The sequence below is a fragment of the Arachis hypogaea genome, chromosome 14 (genome assembly GCF_003086295.3).
Source record: "Arachis hypogaea cultivar Tifrunner chromosome 14, arahy.Tifrunner.gnm2.J5K5, whole genome shotgun sequence".
Lineage (NCBI taxonomy): Eukaryota > Viridiplantae > Streptophyta > Magnoliopsida > Fabales > Fabaceae > Arachis > Arachis hypogaea.
Genome location: NC_092049.1, coordinates 107478794 through 107484793, shown reverse-complemented (window position 1 = coordinate 107484793; position 6000 = coordinate 107478794).

Sequence of the window (6000 nt, the reverse complement as noted above, 5' to 3'; positions counted from 1 at the left end):
GTCAGTCTGCCACATATTAGCATAGAACTCCTGGATCATATTCCTTCCCACTTTTGTTTTAGGATTAGCTAGGACTTCCCAATTCCTGATTCGAATTTGCTCCTGGATCTCCGGATATTCATCTTCTTTCAGATCGAATCTAACTTCTGGGATCACTGATCTCAGACCCATTATTTTGTTATAATGGTCTGAATGTTCTTTATATAAGAACTTCCCTTGATTCCAAAGTGGTTTTGGAACGCTCTCTTTCTTGCCTCTTGGAGTGGGTTGTTTTCCTTTAGGAGCCATGATCTTAGTGATTGCGGATAAACACACCAAACTTAGAGGTTTGCTTGTCCTCAAGCAAAAGAAAAGAAAGGAGAGGGAAAGAAGGATAGCTAGGTGCAATTGTTGATGGGAGGGGAGGGAGGCCGAACCCAAATTTAAAGGGAGGGAAGGTGGGTTTTTGAAAAAAGAGATAAAGATATGATAAAAAGATTGATTTGGAAAAGATAAGATAGAAGATATGATAAGAGAGGATATAGTTTAAAATTGAAAAGATATAAAAGATTTTTGAAAAAGATAAATCTAGATTTTGAAAAAGATAATGTGGAGATTTGAAAAGATATTAGTTGGAAAAAATTAGATTTGTTTTGAAAATAGGATTTGAAAAGAGTTGGATTGAATTTGCAAAGAGGCTTGGTGCTTATGGATTAAGATACATTTGATATTTTTAAAGTAGGATTTTTAGAAATTAGGGATTTTAGAAATCAGGGTTCTTAACATGTTTATGCAAGAAATCATGAATTGAAGTATGAAAATCAAGATTAGAATGAAAAAATATGAAGAAAAATGAGTTTGCCTCCTCCCTGCCATCTTGGCATTTGAACGCCCAAACACTGCTTGTTTTGGGCGTTCAACGCCCAAATGCTGATCTCCTGGGCGTTCAACGCCCAGTTGTTGCCCTTCTCTGGCGTTGAACGCCAGATTGCTACCCTTACTGGCGTTCAGCGCCCACTGGCTGCCCCTTTTGGGCGCTGAACGCCCAAAATAGGCTCTTACTGGCGTTTTCTTGCCAGTGAGCTCTTTTTCTCTGTTTTGTGTGCAGATTCCTTCTGTAACCATGTGAACTTATGCAATTGATTATTTACCTTGTCATCAATGAACTCTATATAAACAAATAAAAATAAAAATAGAAATAGGGCAAAATTCTTAGAGGATTGATGCCCCATGGCTGGGTTGCCTCCCAGCAAGCGCTTCTTTATTGTCTTTAGCTGGACCTTGCTGAGCTTTTAGTCTAGCTTCAGCCTTGAGCACTCTTGCTCAATGTTGCCTTCAAGATAGTGTTTGATTCTCTGTCCATTGACAATGAACCTCTTATCAGAATCAATATCTTGAAGCTCCACATAACCAATTGGTGATACACTTGTAATCACGTATGGTCTCCTCCACCGGGATTTCAATTTCCCGGGGAATAGCCTGAGTCTAGAGTTGAACAGCAGAACTTTCTGTCCTGGCTCAAAGATTCTAGATGACAGCTTTCTGTCATGCCACTTTTTTTATTTCTCTTTATAAAGCTGTGAATCTGAATTCCTCTAGCTCATTTAACTGGAGCAATCTTTTTTCTCCTGCTAATTTGGCATCAAAGTTTAGGAATCTGGTTGCCCAGTAGGCTTTATATTCCAGTTCCATGGGCAGGTGACATGCCTTACCATACACAAGTTGGTATGGAGAGGTCCCTATAGGGGTCTTGAATGCTGTTTTGTAAGCCCACAGAGCATCATCCAAGCTTCGTGCCCAATTCTTTCTACGGGTACTTACTGTCCATTCTAGGATTCTCTTTAATTCTCTGTTAGAGACTTCAACTTGCCCATTAGTTTGTGGATGATATGGAATAGCCACCTTATGGCGAATTCCATACCGAACCATGGCAGAGTAAAGCTGTTTATTGCAGAAGTGAGTGCCCCCATCACTGATGAGTACTCTAGGGACACCAAACCTGCTAAAGATATATTTCTGGAGGAACTTCAGCACTGTTTTAGTATCATTGGTGGGTGTGGCAATGGCCTCAACCCATTTTGATACATAGTCAACTGCCACCAGAATATAAGTGTTTGAGTATGATGGTGGGAAAGGTCCCATGAAGTCAATTCCCCATACGTCAAACAACTCAATTTCTAAGATTCCTTATTGAGGCATGGCGTAACCATGAGGCAGATTACCAGCTCTTTGGCAACTGTCACAGTTACGTACAAACTCTCGGGAATCTTTATAGAGTGTGGGCCAATAGAAGCCACATTGGAGGACCTTAGTGGCTGTTCGCTCACCTCCGAAATGGCCTCCATATTGAGATCCGTGGCAATTTCACAAGATCCTCTGTGCTTCTTCTCTAGGCACACACCTACGGATTATTCCGTCTGCACATCTCTTAAAGAGATAAGGTTCATCCCACAAGTAGTACTTTGCACCAGTAATTAATTTTTTCTTTTGTATCTTGTTGTACTCCTTGGGTATGAACCTTGCAGCTTTATAGTTTGCAATATCGGCAAACCATGGTGTTTCCTGAATGGCAAATAAATGCTCATCCAGAAAAGTCTCAGAGATCTCAAGAGAGGGGAGGGGCGTCCCTTCTACTGGCTCTATCCGGGACAGATGATCAGCCACTTGGTTCTCTGTCCCTTTTCTGTCTCTTATTTCTATATCAAACTCTTGCAGAAGCAACACCCATCTGATGAGCCTGGGTTTTGAATCCTGCTTTGTGAGTAGATATTTAAGAGCAGCATGATCAGTATACACAATCACTTTTGATCCTACTAAGTATGATCTGAACTTGTCAATGGCGTAAACCACTGCAAGTAATTCTTTTTCTGTGGTTGTGTAATTTTTCTGGGCATCATTTAGAACGCGACTAGCGTAATAAACGACGTGCTGAAGCTTGTCATGCCTCTGTCCCAACACTGCACCAATGGCGTGATCACTGGCATCACACATTAGCTCAAATGGTAATGTCCAGTCTGGTGCAGAAATAACTGGTGCTGTGACCAGCTTAGCTTTCAGCGTTTCAAACGCCTGCAGGCACTCTGTGTCAAACACAAATGGCGTGTCAGCAGCTAGCAGATTGCTTAAAGGTTTTGCGATTTTTGAAAAATCCATTATAAACCTCCTATAGAATCTTGCATGCCCCAGAAAGCTTCTGATTGCCTTAACATTGGCAGGTGGTGGTAATTTTTCAATTACCTCTATTTTTGCTTGATCCACCTTTATTCCCTTGTTTGAGATTTTATGCCCAAGAACAATCCCTTCAGTCACCATGAAGTGACATTTTTCCCAGTTTAAAACTAGGTTGGTCTCTTGGCATCTTTTTAGAACAAGTTTCAGGTGATCAAGACAGGAGCTGAATGAGTCTCCATATACTGAGAAGTCATCCATGAAGACTTCCAGAAAATTTTCCACCATATCAGAGAAAATAGAGAGCATGCATCTCTGGAAGGTTGTAGGCGCATTACACAGCCCAAATGGCATCCTTCTATAAGCAAACACTCCAGATGGACATGTGAATGCTGTTTTCTCTTAATCCTGAGGATCTACTGCAATCTGGTTATAGCCTGAGTAGCCGTCCAAAAAGCAGTAATAATCATGACCTGCTAGTCTTTCTAGCATCTGGTCTATGAATGGTAAAGGAAAATGATCCTTTCTGGTGGCTGTATTGAGCCTTCTGTAGTCAATACACATGCGCCACCCTGTAACTGTTCTTGTAGGAACCAGTTCATTTTTTTCATTATGAATCACTGTCATGCCTCCCTTTTTTGGGACGACTTGGACAGGGCTCACCCAAGGGCTATCAGAAATAGGATAAATAATCCCAGCCTCTAGTAATTTGGTGACCTCTTTCTGCACCACTTCCTTCATGGCTGGATTTAGCCGTCTCTGTGGTTGAACCACTGGTTTAGCATTATCCTCCAATAAGATTTTGTGCATGCATCTAGCTGGGCTTATGCCCTTAAGGTCACCTATGGACCACCCAAGAGCTGTCTTGTGTGTCCTTAGCACTTGAATAAGTGCTTCCTCTTCCTGTGAATTTAAAGCAGAGCTTATGATCACTGGAAAAGTGTCACCTTCTCCCAGAAATGCATATTTCAAGGATGGTGGTAATGGCTTGAGCTCGGGTTTAGGAGGTTTTTCCTCTTCCAGAAGAGATTTCAGAGGCTCTTTCATGTCCTCTGAATCCTCCAAATCAGGCTGAACATCTTTAAGGATGTCTTCCAACTCCGATTCGAGACTCTCAGCCATGTTGATCTCTTCTACCAAGGAGTCAATAAGATCAACTTTCATGCAGTCTGTTGATGTGTCTGGATGCTGCATGGCTTTGACAGCGTTCAACTTAAACTCATCATCATTGACTCTCAGGGTTATTTCCCCCTGTTGGACGTCAATGAGGGATCGTCCAGTTGCTAGGAAGGGTCTTCCTAGAATGAGAGTAGCACTCTTGTGCTCCTCCATTTCCAGCACAACGAAGTCAGTGGGAAAGGCGAATGGCCCAACCCTGACAATCATGTCTTCAATCATGCCTGATGGGTATTTAGTGGAGCCATCAGCAAGTTGAAGACATATCCGGGTTGGTTTAACTTCTTCAGTTAAACCAAGCTTTCTGATAGTGGATGCAAGTATTAAGTTGATGCTTGCCCCGAGATCGCATAAAGCTGTCTTGGTGCAATTACCTTCTAATATGCATGGTACCAGAAAACTCCTAGGGTCTTTAAGCTTTTCAAGAAAGCTCTTCAGAATGACTGCACTGCATTCTTCAGTGAGGAGAACTCTTTCTGTTTCTCTCCAATCCATTTTATGACTCAAGATCTCTTTCATGAACTTGGCATAAGAAGGTATTTGCTCAAGTGCTTCTGCGAATAGAATCTTTATTTCAAGAGTCCTGAGGTAATCTGTAAAGCGAGCAAATTGCTTATCCTGCTCCTCTTTCTGGAGTTTTTGAAGATAAGGTATCTTGGCTTTATATTCCTCAACCTTAGTTGCTGCAGGTTTATTGCCTACAGAAGTGGTTGAAGAAGCCTTTTTAGAGGGGTTGTTATCAGAATTTGTGTGTGTCTGATCCCTCACTGGCAATTGAGTGTCAGGGTTAGAAACTGGGGTGACGTTAGATGCCAACTCCTTGTCTGTTCCTGGCGTCTGAACGCCAGAAATGTGCCCATTTTGGGCGTTCAGCGCCAGATCTTGCCCATTTTGGGCGTTCAACGCCAGATCCTTGCCTATTTCTGGCGTTGAACGCCAGTCCTGCCTTGTTTCTGGCGTTGAACGCCAGTCCTGAGCATGGTCTGGGCGTTCAGCGCCAGCCTTCCACCAAATTTCTGGCGTTTTAGTTCCAGAATTACTTTTCCCTGGGCTCTTACTGTCCTCAGGTGACTTTTGGGTGGTTTGCTCATTTCTTAGCTTTTTGCTGCCTTGAGGTGGGGTATTTAATGTTTTTCCACTTCTTAATTGAATTGCTTGGCATTCTTCTGTTATTTGCCTTGACAGCTGCCGCTTTGTTTGCTTAAACTGTTCTTCCATATGTATATTAGCCATCCTTGTCTCCTGTAGTCTATCTTTGAATTCGGCTAACTGCTTTGTTAGAAAGTCCAATTGCTGATTGAATTCAGCAGCTTATTCTACAGGACTGAGTTCAGCAGTTACTGTCTTAACCTCTTCTTTCATGGAAGGGTCACTGCTTAAGTACAGATGCTGATTCCTGGCAACTGTATCAATGAGCTCTTGAACCTCTTCAATTGTCTTTCTCATGTGGATAGATCCACTAGCTGAGTAATCTAGAGACATCTGAGCTCCTTCTGCAAGCCCATAGTAGAAGATGTCTAACTGAACCCACTCTGAAAACATTTCAGAGGGGCATTTTCGTAGCATCTCTCTGTATATCTCCCAGGCATCATAAAGAGATTCATTATCTCCTTGTTTAAAGCTTTGGATGTCCAGCCTTAGCTGTGTCATCCGTTTTGGAGGAAAGTATTGATTCAG